Source organism: Colossoma macropomum, unplaced genomic scaffold, assembly GCF_904425465.1.
Source record: "Colossoma macropomum unplaced genomic scaffold, Colossoma_macropomum, whole genome shotgun sequence".
Taxonomy (NCBI): Eukaryota; Metazoa; Chordata; class Actinopteri; order Characiformes; family Serrasalmidae; genus Colossoma; species Colossoma macropomum.
In genome coordinates, this window is record NW_023494788.1 from 15682253 (window position 1) to 15700919 (window position 18667).

Genomic DNA, 18667 nt, shown 5'->3' on the forward strand with positions numbered 1-18667 from the left:
GCTCAGATGTTGTAGAAGTGTTGATGATATCCACAATACACTTGGAAATGTGTATAATGACATAATTTATCATGATAACAATAACATTCCATCACATTGCCCACCTCTAGAGCACACAGTGGTACTTTCTGCCAAAGGCTTTTGCTTTACTTCACCCTTCATGCACAACTATTCATGCAGCCAGCTTTTCCTCTATGAAACACTAAAATCAGTGCCGTCAATCATTGGGGCAATAGGTTTGATCCAAAGGAACTCTCTCTCTCTCTCTCTCTCTCTCTCTCTCTCTCCATCTGAGCCTTTATCCCCACACTGTAGCAGCAGGGCCCTGAGAGTCATAATCTCAGGCATTGATTAAGCAGGCCTGGGTAGCGAGCCTCCTGAGGGGGAGCAGAATCGGCCAGGAGGGGCCTGGCAGACCGAGGGCACAGCAGCATCCTGGGCTGCCCTTTGATGTGCTTGATGAATGCAGATCGACAGGGAGTCTGAGAGAGAGAGAGAGAGAGAGAGAGAGAGAGAGAGAGAGCAGGGAGGGATCTACCTGCTGAGGACCTCTATAAGACTGAATCCCCGTAGCTTCTGCCTGGATGGTCTGAAAGAGAAACAGAAGAAAGAAAGAAAAGAGGGGGGAAGCTAACAAAGCCGGCCTCTTAGCCGAGTTTACCGCTGTGCTTTGGCTTCTGGAGGACTCTCTGGCCCTTTCTGTTGATGTCACCAGGTGAACAGGCCACATAGTGAGAGCAGGTAGAAAACTTAAAGCAGGGTTTCGACATCTCCCTCAAACTTCAGCTCAAACAGACAAACAGAAGATTTGTTTTGGGCGGGAGCATGACCTGCTTCTACTTGATTGTCTGACAGGTTTTTTGTGTGTGTGTTTTTGGGGGGGGGTGGTGGTCTGTGTAGGTGTGTAGATGTTTGTTTGATGGGAGGGTCTTGGGCACATTTATTGTCTTATCTTGAGTGAAACACTGCAAATCTTGGTTTACGATGTGGAAACACATGGATGAATAATTAACAGGTCAGTCCCTGACTTCTCTTTGGTTTTGTTCGGGGGTGAACCAAAGCCATTTATCTCTTAAATGTTGTCAGGTTAAAAAAAAAGAAAAAAAAACCTGCTCTTCAAAAAAGGGATGATAAGACTTTGAGTTTAAGTTTTAAGGCCTTTAGAGATTATTCAGTTAATAAAGTTAACATCTTAGGATTGTTGTTGTCTTTCTATTTCATCAGGTTGTTATTTTTCCTATTGTCCTTTAACTGTTATTACCATTATTACCAAAGAAATGCTTTAATAAGCCATTTGAGAAAAACATTTAAAATATAAACATTTTCACTCCTGGATTCTGATCTGCTTTGCAGGTATGTGTCTGCAGTAGGTTTGTAAAGCTCATTCTCTACATGCAGTTATTGTGATGAGCTCTGTCCTCCTGCTGTTCTGTCTCCATCTGTTGGCTATGGATGGAAATTCACAGCTTGCACTCCCTCACAGCTTATTTTCTACAATAAATGTATTTGTCTGTTTAAAAACAAACTTTTGAGGGGGTTTGGGCTAGAGTTTAATTGGCCATGATAAACCTTGGTTAAGAAGTAGGGGAGAGCTGAGCATGAGCTTTTGTTTTTGCTGCGTAATTTAAAAAATATCTGAGCAAAATTACAAGCAACCTACACGTTTTTGCTGTAAAAGAAAACACAAACTTTGCTTCCTTAAATCACCTAACATCTACAAACAACTTAGCAATACTGGCAGGAGTGCACTACCACTTACTCTGTAGGCAGGGGTTAATTACAACAGACTGAATTGCTCTAAAAGTCTGCTAATTCAATGCAAACCACAATTAATTCAGTACAATTCTATGCTGTTTGAACTGGATGAGTTTTTCAATCTAAATACATAAATATTTTGATCAAAGTAAATATGATAGTGAAAAAAAGATTTGTGAAAGATTTATGACAAATTATTATGACAAAAACTTTGAAAAATAATATATTTGTACATAAAATTTGACTTTTGAATTTATATGTGGCACATGGGCTTCTCATTGGTTACTGTACGAGGCTTAGTTCTAACTTTGTTGTAACTCTATTTAACAACTAACCCCCTTGTGTGGAGGCTGTACTTTGGCCTGGCTAGTTGTTGTCGCTATATTACACCCACCAAGAGGTTTAATATAATAATATAGATGTAAATCAAAAAACACAGGAAGATAAAAGTTGCTTTTATGGCAAATTTCATGGATTTTTTCAGAAATATTTGTTTGATTGCTCTCAAAATTTGCATATGACATTGCTATAGGAGCACAAGAAGGACCAAAAGCAAGTTCTACTGGAAACTGTTTAACCACATAAAATATCCATGTTACATTTTACTCCACATTAAGTTATGCCTGACTTTCCTCTAGTGTTCATGATATGCTTATGATAAGCTTTTGGTTATGTTAACGTTGTGCATGTGTTAAAATCTTCTAAAATGTTATTGTTCTTGTTTATGTAAGAAAGAAGGTTCCTTCAGTGAATCTGAGGGACGTGAATAATGATGTCTTTTTTGTGCATGTCATTGTACTTCTTAATACTCACTAATCAGGTGTGGAGAAATGAAAAAGTGTGTGGGAGACTGAGAGACTGGAAGAGAGAGAGAGAGAGAGAGAGAGAGAGAGAGAGAGAGAGAGAAAGAACATGTCCTTGCCTACACTCTTCCGCTCTAATAACTGCGAGGCAGATCATGCTGAAAGCTGAGTGTGATGATCGATGTGGACAGGTAGTTTCAAGGCTTCTGATAATATCTGGTGGAACAGAGTTCCTCTTAGGTAAAATGGGACAGGAGAAGGTTTTTTTTTTCCTTTCATGCATGTTAACCCAAACAGCATGTTCGATTCACATTAGCCAGAAACTTCTTGGAGCATGACCTTCCTTTCTTTCAGACTTACCGAGGAAATGTGGAACTGGTGGAAATCTGGTGCGTAAAGAAAAAGGTGGGCTTAGCACGAGTCACCATCGGTCAGTAAAGTAAATATCCTCCCCAACACTCTGAACTTATTCACTTGCTCTGAGGTGTAAAATGTGTCCACAACATGAAAGAAAATCATGATCTTTTTGCCCTTTCAAAGAGTAAAAGCCATAGCCCCGAGATTGACAAAATTCTCTCTGCTTCTCTTTTCGAACTCTAAGGAGCTTTTCCGTCTCAATGATTCGTATTTTTCTTTCAATAAACCGCAGTCAGCAGACAGCTTGACTGCCAACTTCAATGCATCTCTCAACAGGCTGCGTGTCACATGATCAGAATGCAAACACTCCGGGTTGGCCAGGGCTAGTTTCCATGGAGACCGAACTTGGTGTGCCTTCCTGGGAAAATGTAAACAGAGTGAACACTGGAGGATTTAGATAAATTGTTTTCTAATCTTGTCGCTCATTTCCATGGTGCGCTGGATATAGTCTGACAAAGGGGGATACAGAGAGAGAAAGAAAGAGAGAGAAAGAGAGAGAGAGAGAGAGAGAGAGAGAGAGAGAGAAAGAGAGAGAGCTTAGGTTGGCTGATAAAAGTTCATATCTTCACACCTGTTTAAAGAGTCCATATCTTCCATCCCTCTTCCATTGGACAAGACTGTTTTCCAATCTCTTTTTAGCCTTCAGAATAAGCAGGCTTTTTATTACTGTGCCTTTAAGACTGATATATGTAAACGACCTCTATTCTGATTGGCTGCTTTGTACTGCGCCTTAAAAAGCAGTCCAGGCTGAAACACTCCTTATCCTTAAATGGACAGGCTAAACTGCTGTAAGCAGAACACTTACAGCGTTATGTATATGTAAATGCATTTGTTTTTGTGACATTACAAAAAGAATAAATCCAAGACAGTCTTTTTTTGCAGTTATGTTTCTACATACGGACCTTATGGTTTGGAGAGTGAATGATATGTTTTGAAACTGTAGCAGAGTTTCCATAATACCTGCTTTATTTGGGAAAAAAGGAAACTCCCCTGATATGTGCCCTTTAAAAAATAAACACCCCTATATCCCTTGTTCCACTGATATTTTTTGTTTATTTGTTTATTTTTTTTAATTCTAATTTGTTTAATCCAGTAATAAGACTAAATGGCACTGCATGGCAAAGATTCCTCTAAATGTTCAAACTTGTCCGAACACTTCTCTTCCATTTGATTTTGACAGATACATTCTTGGATAACATTCTTTACACTTTGGCACACACGTCCTGAGGAACATTAACACTTCTTTCAGTGCTAAGACTTGTAGTAGTATCATGTGATGGACTGTGCTCTGTTTGCCCAGTCATTCTGTCAGAGAGGGAACTCAGTCACCCCTTTATTTTATTGCCTGCTAAAGGCTGAATGAAGTTATGATAATTGCTCCTTTTATTCATATTACCACATCATCTTTGGTGTTTGAATCCATTTTAGGGAGTGGAGATTAGTGCTTGAGTGGCTCTAAGCATTTCCATGGGACAGAGATTAGAGGTTAGCGACGCATGAAGGGCAGGTTGAGCAGAGGGGGTGGATAAGTCAGAGAAGCCTGTGTGTGTGGAAGAGTATTTACCTTATAATACCTTATAATTACTAAACTGAGGCTTAGTAGAAGAAGTAAAATGTTCTTAACTTTAGTCTGCAGTGCTGTGCAAAAGTCAGAGACCACTTTTTCTTGATGTAATTTCCAGTCAAAGCACCTATGAAGTACATGTTTTTTACATTGTCCAGCATCAGGAAAAAAGAAGAATATATATATTTAACAGAAAATTACACAAAGGCCTCAACAACTAAAAATAACATCAGATTGTTCAGTATTCACTGTATCCACCCTCCACCTTTTTCTACACCTCTAAAGTTCAGTCTTAGAAGTTGGTTACATTTTGGCTTTCACAGTGGAAGGATGGACAGAAATGCCAGTGGATTTTTTCAAATCTGAATCAAGAGCTTGATTTTCTCCTGCCTCACAAAGATGAATGTTTTAAGATGGTTCTGTAGTAAAGACAATGGTTCTATCAAGATCCATGAACACTCAAGAACCATTTGCATGCTTATAGGGTTCTTTATATGGTGAAATCATTCTTAAGTCATGAAAAATGTGTTGTATATGGTTCTATTTAGCACCAAAAAGGGTTCTGCTATTGGTATGATGTCAAGCTTACCAATAAAGAACCATCTTTTTTAGGACTGTATTCTTTATCTGATGGTGACAGTTCTGGTGCTGTATCAGGTCTTTCATGGTTATTTGGAGTTCCATTTTCTTTCTATCTTTTAATATTTTTTATCTCCATTTCTAGAAATGTTTTTCACTTACATTACTTTGACTCTTTCCTTTCTCATGCAAGCAGATTATCACATACCCAATCTCCTCAGAAATATCTTCTGAAAAATGAATGATTTGTACTTAATGGCCAATTTGACTGGAAATAAAATAAAGGAAGGATCTCTTTTTTTGCACAGCACTGTACACAAATATAATGAGATTTTATTCCAAGTAATTTTTAGCTGTTTATTTTGGTTCATATGCTGCAAAATGTCCATGCAATGTAAAGCCAGCTGATGCTAAAATGAAATAATAACAAAAACAATGTTAGAATGTTTTGATAAAATGTTGCTCACGCAGCATACTGTACTGTTTATCCTGAAAGTCTTGTTCTCTTCATCATCATTCAAATAGATATTTGAGTTTTAAATATCTCTGACCTCAGGAGCAACCATTGTAATGAGTGTAGGCGGGCATGACTAGACGAGTCAGCTCTGTTTGGCTGATGTTGTCTGTTTACAATGATCTCACACATCCTTTATAATGGCTAAGATTAGGATCTGTTGCATGTGCTGAAAATACTCATGAGTGCATTGTGCACTCTTAGAAGATGGTTCTATATAGACTCAAAAAATGTTCTCTGACTTGTAACAATAATGGAAACCTTTTTGGTGCTATATAGAACAATTTATAAAGGTTCTGTGAAAAACCATATACAGCAGGTGGTCCATTATGGGGAAGAACTATTTAACCATGCTAAGAACTATTCACACATATAAATGGTTCTTTGGATTGTCATGGTTCTGTATGGAACCACTGCACCTACTAAGGGTGTGGGTATGCAGTAATTCATTTCACACATTGCATTTTGTCTGTGTTCTTCACTTACTGACAGACTGACTGATTTTGGAAAGTTGATCATGTTTGTTTATTATAGATCCTTGCAGTGTTAAAAATAAAGTTGCCATACAGGGTTCTAGGGAGTGTAGAACCACTTTTGGTTCCCTAAAGAACTTTTTGGTGCATGGTTCTCTTAAAGTGTATGAGATGTTAAAGTGTGAAGAACTGTTTAAGGTTTAAAGAACCTTTATATGATGTAAATACTCTAAGCCAAGAACCATTTAGGAGCCTTAAGATGTGGTGTATACAACTGTGCTTCCTAAAGTTAGCACTCAGAGGTATTGACAAGCACTAAATGAATCATCTTTGAACGCAGCATCTACAAGTTAATAAATCCATCATTCCTAGAGGAACCACTGTGTAGTCCCATCTGTGAGCAGAGGTGAAGCTACAGTGACCTGCAGTGAATTAAACCACAGCAGCACTGAACTGCAGAGCATTGGGAAACGTCTTATCTCCAAGACCATAAAAAAGGAAATAAAGATGCTCAGAGACGAGCCAATCTGAACTGCACCATGTGCTGTCAATGACTGGAAGTCCATGGGGAATGCAATGCAATTGGGCATGCTTCTGGAAAGAATGTTTGACGATGTTTGACGATAGGAGGAGGAAGGATGTACAACCACATATGGTCACACTTTATTTGGATAGTCCCCTATAGACGATCCACAGATACTTACATTATTACAGACTTTGTAGTGATGCTTCGTTGATTAGCAACAACTTTGTGGTTAGGGTTAGGTCTAGGAGTAGGTGTGGGTGTTGTGTTGAGGTTAATTTTAGGGTTGGGTTTTGGGATGTGGCTAGATTTAATAGAAGCTGTCATACTTCAAGTTTAGTTGCATGTGATGGACGTTTAGTTGAATGTTACTGAAAGACAGACTGAGCATCTACAAAGGATTTACAGTGGACCTTCAAAATAAAGTGTTACCACTTGTACACTCTTAAAAATCTCTGAAATTCTTAAAAAAATTCCTAAACAGTTCTTGGCTTGGATATATGTCACTAGGAAAAACCTTTAATTGGTATACAACCTTTCCATTATATGGAGGTTCTTTGAACACTTTAAAAGGTTCTTCACACTTCCACTGTAAAAAATCATTTGTTTGTTTATCCACTAAAATAATAATACACTCAAATAAATGCTGTGACTGAAACAATGTAAAACAAAATTAATGGTTTAGATAAACAAAATTAACATTTTACACCATTTCAATCCTCAAAAACCACCTTTTTAAGGAATCCTTTAGTGAAGGGTTCTGTACACAGCCACAAGTTGTTCTCCTGTGGCATGAAGCCAAAGAACCCTTTTAGGTTCCATCTGGCAACAAGTCAAGTGAGCACTTTTCTCAAAGCATGTTGAGGCACTTGGCAATATTTGGCTGTTGCCCTGAAAATTTACACAGAGATTTAAAAATGGCTGCTCATGAAATTGTTTGAAACATTTAAAAATGATTAAATGCACATTAGGGACTATTTAAAAACTCATACTACACTCTTAAAAACAAAGGAGCAAGAAAGAAGTGAGATGCCATTTCAGTGGATAAACCAATGTTCTGATAACCATTTTTGTAAATGGGATGGGTGACCATGAAGAACCTCCTTAAAGTTTAGGAATAACACTTGAATTTGTAAAGAACCATGAAGGGTTTTCAACCATGGAACCAATAATGGTTTTTCTATGGCATCACTCAAAGAACTCTTTGTGGCACCTTTTTAAGAGTGTATTTATAGAGTAGCTGTAGCAATATAACTAAATGACTATGACTACTGCTGTCAGTGCATGGGAGTTGAAATCTGTTATGGAACTTTCCCACCACTTTCTCTTCCCACTGATAAACTTGTGCTGAAACAAGTTCCAAACAGACTGACAGAAAAATCAATTATGATGAATTGCATGTAAATGTGTAAACAGCCATTTGCTAGTATAAAAATTTGACAATGACCTAATGTTGCATGCAAATGTAGGAGATGCTTGGTGCCCCTGCAACGGTGATCTATCTTGATAAACACAACTTATAAATAAATTGGAAACATTCCCCATGTTAGCAAGAGTAATTAACTGGAGACTGAACACGCTTCGGTAATTTTTCATTGTGAGATAAATGTCATTAGAGAGATAGTATGTGTGGCAGTCTTATTAAATGCCACTGGTTGATAAGTTGAACATTTTATTATAACATTTAAACAGATCAGTGTAGTATAGCCATGTCTTGTACCTCATTTCAGCCTCAAACTGTGGGTGAGTCATACTCTTTGGATGCATTTTTGGCTTTCAGGGCTCAAAAGGGAATTACATTTTTCAAAAAGTCTGTATAATGCAGCCAATGAGATGTAACTAAGCTCACTGATAATGTTTTGATGTGAAATGTTCCGTTCTAGACAATCTTATAGAGTTGGCTTTCTTTACAATAGGAACCAGAGTTAGCCATTTTGTTTACTTGAAACAATCAGTGAGTCAATGCATCATCTAAATTTTATTTATAATGTCGATTATGATAAAATAGTGGGAAATCTGGAAAGATTTTTTTTTTTTTTTGGGACTACATTGCCTTTAAAGCCATTGCATTGTTTAGTGTATCCACTCTTTACCTTTATTACAGCTTCTATTCTTCTCAGGAGGCTTAATTTCAGTTTTTTAAAGAAATCTGAAGATATTTTTTCACACCTCTGATAATCTTATCTGTCAATAAAACCTTACGCCACATCTCAGATGTCCAGCTTCAGTGTTCTACACTCTTAAAAAGATGTTTTTTTCAAGGGTTCTTTAGTAAAAGGAATGGTTCTATTTAAATAGAACCATTTCATGCTTAAATGGCTCTTTGCATGGTGAAATGGTTCTTCAGATTGATGGAATTGTGTTGTATCAGGTTCTTCTTTTTAAAATGCCTCTATATAGCAACAAAAGGATTTTTCTATTGTTATAAGTTTGAAAAATAAAAAGCCTTTTTGGTGCTATATAGAACTATTTTCAAAAATAGTGGAAAGTTTTTTGGGATTAAATTGAATAAATTGGAAAAAAAGATGCTTTAGGCCAAAATCTTATCTCGAAGCTATCACAAAACAATGTCTCAGGAATCAGACAGCATGTTTATAATCCATTCATGTACTAACTTTCTGTGAGGAAGCAGGTAGATGCATCAAACTCTTCAGATGTCTGGCTCCTTTGTTGGCATCTTAGCCATTTATATATGCAGATTTTTTTATGGTAGTGGAATTGTATGCTATTGACAAAATGTGCAATTTAACTTGAATAAGCAATTTAACTTGGGGCCAAAGTGTAACTGACTCAAAACAAAAGCTATTTATTGATGTCCTTCAGATTTCTACCTCTCCTTTGGCATTGAACAGTGTAATCAGATTGTACGCTGGGTTTGCTGTCATTGCTGTCTTGGCTGCTGCCTCTGTTCTGTTGCTGGATCTCATTATTGATCTGATCTGATCTAATGCTGGTTTCTGTGGTGGAGCTAAAGCCATAACTTCAATTAGAAAACTGGACTGTTGTTCTACAGTGTCTGCTGAGAGTGCCATTGATCAGGCCAAATGAATGACCATGATGCAATGAGTAAGACCCCACACAGTTCCCCCTCCACTCATGGTACATGTCACATTTTTTCAGATGTTTCAGTACAACCACAGAACAGAAGACTCTATGTTCAGGGTCTATTCTGTGCCTCCCTAATGATACACAATAGCGCAGCTCCCTCAGTATCTGATGATTCAGGACACAGTGTTTCAAGAACACTTCTCACTTCATACGCTGGTTTCCAAATTGTGACTGATTGAAGTGATGCTGAGGTGGCAGAGGTTTTTTTCCCCCCATGAAAGATAAATAAACGGATGTTGTTTTTTCATAAGACAGAGGATAAAGTGATAGAACACAAGGTCATCCATAAATAAAGATAAACCCTGACTGCTACCCTTGCAGGAATCAAAATCAAACAGCAAGCTAAAGCAAAGCAGCTCAGCTAGCAGAATGCTGTTCAAACACACTTTCTTGACCTGAGCGTGCCAAGCGTGAGAAATGGAATGAACAAACAGAACACTTTTATCCACAGAGAGAGAGTGAGAGAGAAAAAAGTAAGGTATCATTGCTGAATGTCCTGATTGGACCTTTTCCTTACAGCTAGAATACACTTTCACAGCTGCATCCTATAGTAGTACTGTAGTTGTCTTGGGCGTATAGGACTGTGCAAGAGCTAGAGACCAACCTTCATTTATTTATTTAATTTACACTCAAAACTGCCATTAAGTATAAGTCATTAATTTTTGAGTGTGAGGAAAAAAACAGAAAACATACATTTATCAGAACATTACACAGAAGCCTCAGTATCTAGATAATAGTTCATCAACTCTTTGCCTTTATTATAGCTTCCATTCTTCTCAGGAGGCTTACTTTCAGTTTTTTAAAGAAATCTGCAGAGATATTTTTTCACACTTCTGAAGTTCAGTCTTAGAAGTCGGTTGCATTTTCTGCTGCTCACAATCCAAATAATCTTAACTACAAATTTCAACTCATCAGTTTTACACTCTAAAAAAGGATATTTTTTCAAAGGTTCTTTAGTAAAAGTAATGGTTCTAGAATCATGAGTTCTATGCAGAACCATTACCATTCTTAAATGGTTCTTTGCATGGTGAAATGGTTCTTCAGATTAATGGAGACTGTGTTGTACATTGTTCTATATATATCCCATTATGAAAATAGTTCTATAGCACCAAGAATGTATGCTTCTACTGTTACAAGCTTAACATTGTAAAAATAGATGAACGCTTTTTGGTGCTATATAGAACCATATACAACACAATTTCCGAAGAACCATGTCACCATGCAAAGAACCATTTAAGCATGAAATGGTTCCATACAGAGCTCATGGTTCTAAATAGAACCATTATCTTTACTAAAGAGCCCTTGAAGAAGCACTTTATTTGGAGAGTCACTTTAGATGCTTTGTAGATACTTAACTTACTTGCAAGTAACATTTAACTTAATATCTACTAAATTGACCATAATTTTCTTTAACTCTAAAATTGGCTCTAATCCTAACCCTAACCTTGACCTCAACCCAAAACCTAAACCCAACCCTTACCCTGGTCCTAGCCCTAACCCTGGTCCAAATGCTAACCCTAACCCCAATACTGTTTAGAACCAACTGAGTTTCAAAGTTGCAGAGTTGTAGGAGTCCCATATTTTTGACCTGTACCCATTTTCTCTATATTCCCTTTAAATTTAAAACAGTTCTCACATTCACACGTCATTTATAAACGTGGTTCTCTAAAGAACCACCCATTGAAAGGTTCTTCAGAAAGCCAGAAGGGATTTTTTTGTTGCAACACTCCAAAAAACCTGCTTCATTTTATTTCTGTTGGACATTTTTGTCAATTTAAAATGAATATTTTTTTTTAAACAGTGCTTTTGAGGGACTCTTTTTAATAAGAGATAGAGATGTAGAGATGTAGAGAACACATTTTGCATGAATGTCAGGCCAGCAAGGCTTTCTCACTTTGCATTGTTTTGCCATTAAAGCAGGTTCATCTCTATTATTCTGACACTTTTTACTTTCAATGTCGTTGTGTGCTAGCACATGCCATACTTTATGACTGCTTCTACACACACAGAAATCACTAAAAGCAAACGTGGGGCCTCTAAAATGGAATACATTAAAAAGGCAATCTATATTCAAATGGCAATTTTTCAAAAGGCCCCGCAGTCTCATTTCAAACTGATTATTCAGTTAATAGCACAGAGAGACCCTGATCCAAAGGAGTTATCTTTTTGAAAGATATGTATGTAGCATCCAGAGCACAGTGCTGTGAGACACAGATGCTGTTCCTTAACGCACAGACAGTCGTCAGAGACATTGATTTAGAAATTCATTCACACAGAGCTCTGCGACTACTAGGTTGTTCATTGTCTTGGAGAAAAACTCAACAGAGCTGTTCCAGCAAAGCAAAGAAGACAGCAATGCTGCAGATGCAAAACAGGCAATTCTGTATGAAGGATTTTAGACTTCAAATGGCAGATTTTGGATTTCACAAAAATGTTAGGGACTGTTCAGAGGCACACTCTTAAAATAAACGTGTCAAGCGATGCCATGGAAGAACCACATTAGATTCCCTAAAGAACCTTTTAATGTTTAAATAATCTATATGTAGTGTAAAGGTTCATTTTTTTTACTACAACCATATATTCAAGACAGGAAGCTTTTATGCTGGCATTAAATGGAAAAGCCTTCATGCAACTGCTTGCAGTTTGTGAGTTGTATGAAATATAATTTCCTGCAGCTTTTCAAAGCACAGTTGCTTATTCCACTACCTAGCACAATTAGCAGCTATTGTCCATATACCACAATATTCTGGCTATATAAAATCATCTGCTATGTGTTATTTATGTTAAAAGAGAGGAAGTATCATAACTTTGTAGATCATACCAGAGCAGGTTAACATGAGCAGCTATTCACAGTTGTCACGTTAATGTTACCTGGCTAGCTAACTAGCTTGTTAAGCTTCCAAGTTAACAGCAAGAAAGCAGCATTAGTTAAAGAGATCATCCAGCTTGTTTCAAAAAACTAAATTAACTAAAAGAAAAAAAATAGCTCCCCTTTTCTACCTGCATATGGACAAAATATACATGTACACACATTTGCTTATGTTAAAATATATATGTGCAATGCATATGAAGTTTTAAAATGTAATAATGTACTAAATATATTTAATTGTGTAATCTTTTAATATTTCAATACATTGTAAATCAGCGCACATGTAGGTCAGTACACAATTATATGCAAATGTTTGGGGGCCCCAGTCAAATGGCATGTTTTGCTGATTTTCCTCTACAGGAATTCACTTAAATGTGGCATTTTCTTCAAATTTTAGTGCATAATTTCAATATATTATTGGAAAAAAATAAAACATAAAATACAAAATGTGCCAAAACTTTTGCACAGGCCACATTTTAAGTTTTATTAGTTTTTCTGATGTGTTAAATTCAGTGACTAAAAAGTACTTTTGCATTACAATGTGCAGAAGTGTGTTCTCTGTAGAGGACGTGTTAACTTATTTTCAATAAGGCATGTATTTTGACCAGATGTAGGCAAACTTTTCCATGCAATTGTATGTGGAGGAAAATACATATGACAGTGTCAGTGTTTAATATTTACGTGTGTCAAGCATATATGAAAATGAATTAGAAGCGACAAAAAATTGACAAAAAAATTCTATGGAAACATATTTGCATATAGATGTCTAGCAAATAAAGAAAGGAAAACTGAAAAAAAGAAAAATTTACAGGACTTATTACTTACCCAGCTACCTTGGTATGTACTAGCCAGTTATAGCTGTCACGTCCAGAGTCCTGAAATCAACAATAGCAATGGGCCTCATTCAGCAACCGTTCTTAAGAAGAAATTTCTTTTTAAAACCCACTTACGCAGTTATCACGAAGATTCTGACATTCACCAGTGTTTTCTTATTTGGGATTTGTTCTTAGGTAAAAACAGAGTCTATACACCTGCAAAAACACAAAGGTACAAACAGTTCTGTGATTTAAGAACACGTCATGAATCTGATGTAGACTTTTTCTTAGGACCCTTCTCAAGAACCAAACTCAGGAAGATATTAGTAAATGAGGCCCAATGTCATCACTTAATTAAGCAAATCTGCCCTCTCACCATCAATAGCACCTACAGAATGTGAAAAGGACCAAGAGAGAGAAAACAAGAGCATATAGAATTTTAGCATTCTGTAGAGTTTTTTAACTTTTAAAAATGTTTGTCACACTCAGACATTATATTCACAAACATAATTCATTAGAACCATCCATTCAAAGGTTCTTTAGGGAACCAAAGGTGTTCTAATAGTATCCCTTCAAAGATCTCTTTTGGGAGCTTTATTTTTAAGAGTATGTGGTCAGTACAACTGTACATGGCGTATTGTATAACATTGCCAGCAGGTATATTTGCTGTGTCAAAACTAATTGGCTTTGTGCCATTACAAATGCGAATGTGTCCATGTATTACAATGACTTTAACACATTCTAAAGTGGAAATCAATATGGCATTACAAAACCTCAGAGGAGAGGATCTGAATGTTAAACTGGGTTTTGGAAATATTTAGGCCTGTGATTTACAGTCAGGTTTTATTATTGCAAATGATGTGATGGTTCTGTTGGCAGCCTCGCTATGCTGTGCTGAGCGCTCGTGGGAGTATCCAGTGTTGGAGCAGAGATGACTCTTGCTTTGGACCACACAGGCTGTCACTGCTGTCCGTTCTGAACTCACATACCGACGGCAGAGGAGCAGATGTTAGCAAAAGGCTTCCATAACAAGGACACTCACAGACACACAGACACACATACATATACTCCTATACGCAATTCTGCCATCTGGAAGGTTTTGTTGAGAAGATTAGAAAATTAGTCGCTAAAAAAAAATGACACACTAGATCGGTGTCAGATGTCACATTTCTGCCCTCAGCAGACGTGTGTTCATATGGGCACACTGCCTACACAACCAGGGCTCATTTGTCATTAGGGTAGTAGTATGGATCCAAATATGAGGCTGGTATTTTTAGTTGTGTGTTAGTGTATCTGCACAAGTAACTCTGACTACATGACCTGATAGTTCAAAGTCTCTAAGAATTCCTGTTTTTTTTTGTTTTTTTTCCTACAGTGGATAAATGCCAGTCTTTTGTGCATTAAGGCCCTCACAGAACTGTGACCTCCCTGACCTGTGCGTCTCTGATGAACTGCTCTTGAAAGATGACATGTCGTATCGCTTGCAGCGAGAACAAAAGCAGGCCGGCTCATGGCAGCTGCACTTGTTGGGCCACTGCATTTCTAATGGGTGCAGTGTACTGTGCAGAGCCATACTGGATACCGCCATCTCTCTCTCTCTCTCTCTCGCTGTCTTTTTTCTTACGTACTAACACAACCATTCAGAATCACTATTTTCAATAATATTATACATTATTGTACATTTGTTGCAGATACTTATATAAAATGATAGAAATATCATGAGCATGCTTTGTTTTGATGTGTTCAGAGTGCTGAACTGTAGATATTTCCACAAATAACAGAAAAGCAAGAGAACATCAAGAATTATGGTAATATTCCATTGCTGGGCAGCTTCATCTCTATCTAATGCATCTCTAGCACATAATATTTTATCACAGACTGTAATGCTGACACACTTCCCTGTACAAGAACAGAAAATCTGTTTACTCAAAATGTATGTATAATAGGAACCACTGGGTAGTTAAATTCTGTGAATAAATAGATGTGAGACCCTCCCTTTATAATACCAGTTTAAAACTATAACTGTTACACACTTACAATACATTTTTATCATTCTATTTGTGACGCTGATGAATCAAAATACCAGTTCAACCAAGAACCATAATTGGAAGGTGTTTGCTTAGCGTCACTCCCTACTGGAACACCATCACACCCTCAAATACCCAACTGCAATTTTCAGTGCTGAATCTAGGAGCTTCTCATGAGCTTATGAGAAGTTTATGAGTTTCTGAGTAAGCAGTGATGGTATTTTGGAGATAAATACAGTAACTACAGTTATCTTACTCTGACCATGGGCCAATCATCAAACAACTAATGTGAGAAATCAACAGCATATTCACGTTTTGTTGGTTATTGTTTTTTTTTTTGTTTGTTTTTTTTTGTTTTGTTTTTTTTGTGTGCAAAGTGAGAGATACAAGTTTTCTTTTTTTTCTTTTAGGATCTAGAGGTTTATGTGCTCAGGTCTTTTTGCAAGGCCGAGTTGACACAGCAATATCTGTAAAAAGTACAAAAAAAAACAAATAGCAATAACCAGTAAAAGATGTTAAAGAAATTAGGTTAAAGCAATGAATTTGAGCTTGTAATATTGGGGGATTCTCTTAGCATTCAATTATTCTTTATATCGCATTGTCAAGGCTATGTCGCATTATTATACTGTCTAGCATGCTAGCAGCCTCATATTTTTGGTCATGTTTTTTGCAGCCTGTCCCCCAGCCAGGAATGACAGTCCTAGTGCTACTACTGGTCCTGTTACCTTTTGTCTTCCCTAAGGATTTCTTCTGTCCATGCATGATCAGTCAGGAACCAGTGAAAAAAGAACAAATAATCCATACACTACATGTCCAAAAGTGTCCAGCGAGCCCTTTTAATGAGTTAATTTAGCTATTTTAAGGTGCACCCATTTCTTTATAGAAAGCATTGCTAATAGAAAGGGACGCTCTGGAGCACAGACACATAAGCCTAAGGTCACCAAGACCAATGCTAAGTGTCAGCTAGAAGGTTATAAAGCTGTTTAGCACCTGCATACTCTGGAGTGATGAAGCTCCAGACCTTTTGAATGAGCTGGAGTGGCATGTGTGATCTAGAACTAATCATCTAACATCAGTACCTGACCTCATTAATGTTCTTATGGCTGAATGTAATCAAATCCTCACAGCAATGTTCCAACATCTAGTGTAAAGCCTTCCCAGAAAAGTAGAGGCTGTTACTGCAGCAAAGGGGGGACAAACTCCCTATGGATACCCTTGATTTCAGAAGAAACACTAGAAAAGCAGGTGTCTACAAACCTTTGGACATATAGTGCATTTACAGCTTATATTTATGCTTTTGACTGAGAATTTCAGAAAGTGTTATACATAAATATATGCATATACCTTTCCCCTTTGGGTTCTATTATAAGAGGCCTTTAAGTCAAAGGCTTTTCAGTTCTTTTGTACACGCTGGAACGTTCCTTTAAGTAATAATGACATTAATGTCCAGAGTGCCCCATGCCCTTTGGAAGTAAACACCTCTCGACCACTGGCACTTTGCACATTAATCACTCTTCTCTGGTCCCTTTACTATGAAGCGCTGTAACCTCCCATGACACAAAGGGGAGGGGAGAAATGGAACTAGATGCGCATTAAGTGTTAATGTAATTACTGGGAAGAGTACGAGCGGGGATATCATGGCTTCCTTAGATTGGCTCCAGCTAATTAGCAAAGGGCCTGAGCCAGCTTGTTTTCTGCTTACATTCACGTAGCAATGATACCCCTCCGTAGCGGGCCGTACATCATGCCACAGATGCATTAATGGCATAACAGCTTTGCAGAAATGCTAAAGTGCAATCTGTGTTATTGGTGCATCGCACAGGCTCCGATATAGAGGATACCATTAAAACCGCTGGGCTGGAAAGTATATAGGCTGTGATATTGCATACAGTCCCATTTATGTCATCCTGGATGGACTGTGTGGCATGCAGTAGTTGCAGCACTGCTAAAGATGAATAGAGGCAATATTTCACTAGAGGCCCATAGGGGCTCTGCAACCTAAAGACTTTTCCTTTGCACCAAAGGCCTTCTATGACCGTTACATAGACTAATGCTTACAGTAGGGGTGGGAATCTCTAGGCACCTCACGATTCGATTCGATTACGATTCAGAGGGCTGCGATGCGATTATAAAACGATTATCGATGCATCTCGATACATCTTTTTTTCTATATAGCATTTATATTTTCTCACTGTGTGAGTTCAAGTTTCAAAGTTTATTTGTCATTTGCACAAATGTCAGGACATTTATGCATTGAAATGCTTGTGGTGACTAAGTGACTCAGTGTTGTTATTTAAAGTGACTTGGTACTTTTAAAGCAAAGTATTTGTAATGATCCATAATGAATTTACTTCCAATATCTTTTTTAATAAAACCAATGGAAGTGATGTGGCAAGTGAGCTAGAAGGCTCTCATTCAGTGCTCTTGTTTGGAGCACGAGACGCAACACATCTGCGATAAAATGTGCAGTTACGGTGAAATAAGATCCAGTGGTGATGGATCTCCACGCAGCACGTTACAGCTATCCTACCCATTTTCTTTAGTGATTTTATAACTTCGGTTTTGGTCTCGTTGTAGAGACGGGGGGCGGGGTGGGGGTCACTGTGTCAGTAAAGTATCTTTGAGACAGGACGTGTGCAACATAGCGCGAAAGCCCTGTTTCGCAACGACTGAGAACCGGCGTGCAGACTGCAGGTCACATAGCAACGATGCATTATTCGCATTTATAAGCAGCGCAGTTGGTTTCCTGGTACGTTAAATCTGCAGCGAGAGACTGTCAAACACTAAAAAGTGGCGAAGCTGAAGTCGCTTCTCTTTTGAAATCTCCCGTTCCACCTCAAATGGTGCCGCATTTACATTCGGCGCCTCAGTTAGAATTTAAGGTGGATCGGGTAAATTCAAACAAGAAGCTGGAGAATAAGAAGCGACTTCAGCCTCGTAAAACAGTCGAACACTGAGAGACATTTAACTGATCTACCTCTGAGGAAAAGTTTTCTGGCGGAGATGGGAGGAAAGCGGCTGTAGGCGAAGCTTAAAGCAGAGCGAAGTAAATCTGCGTTTTCGTTTATATTGTTTAGCCTATACTAGGACATCAACACATACTGAGACATACTGGACATTAAATGTTGTGGCTCCCAAGGTGGTTTGATTTTTGTTGAAAGGTCAAAATGGCTCTTCTTAACATTTGTGTTGTGACTCCTGACCTAGCCTGGTTTTAATG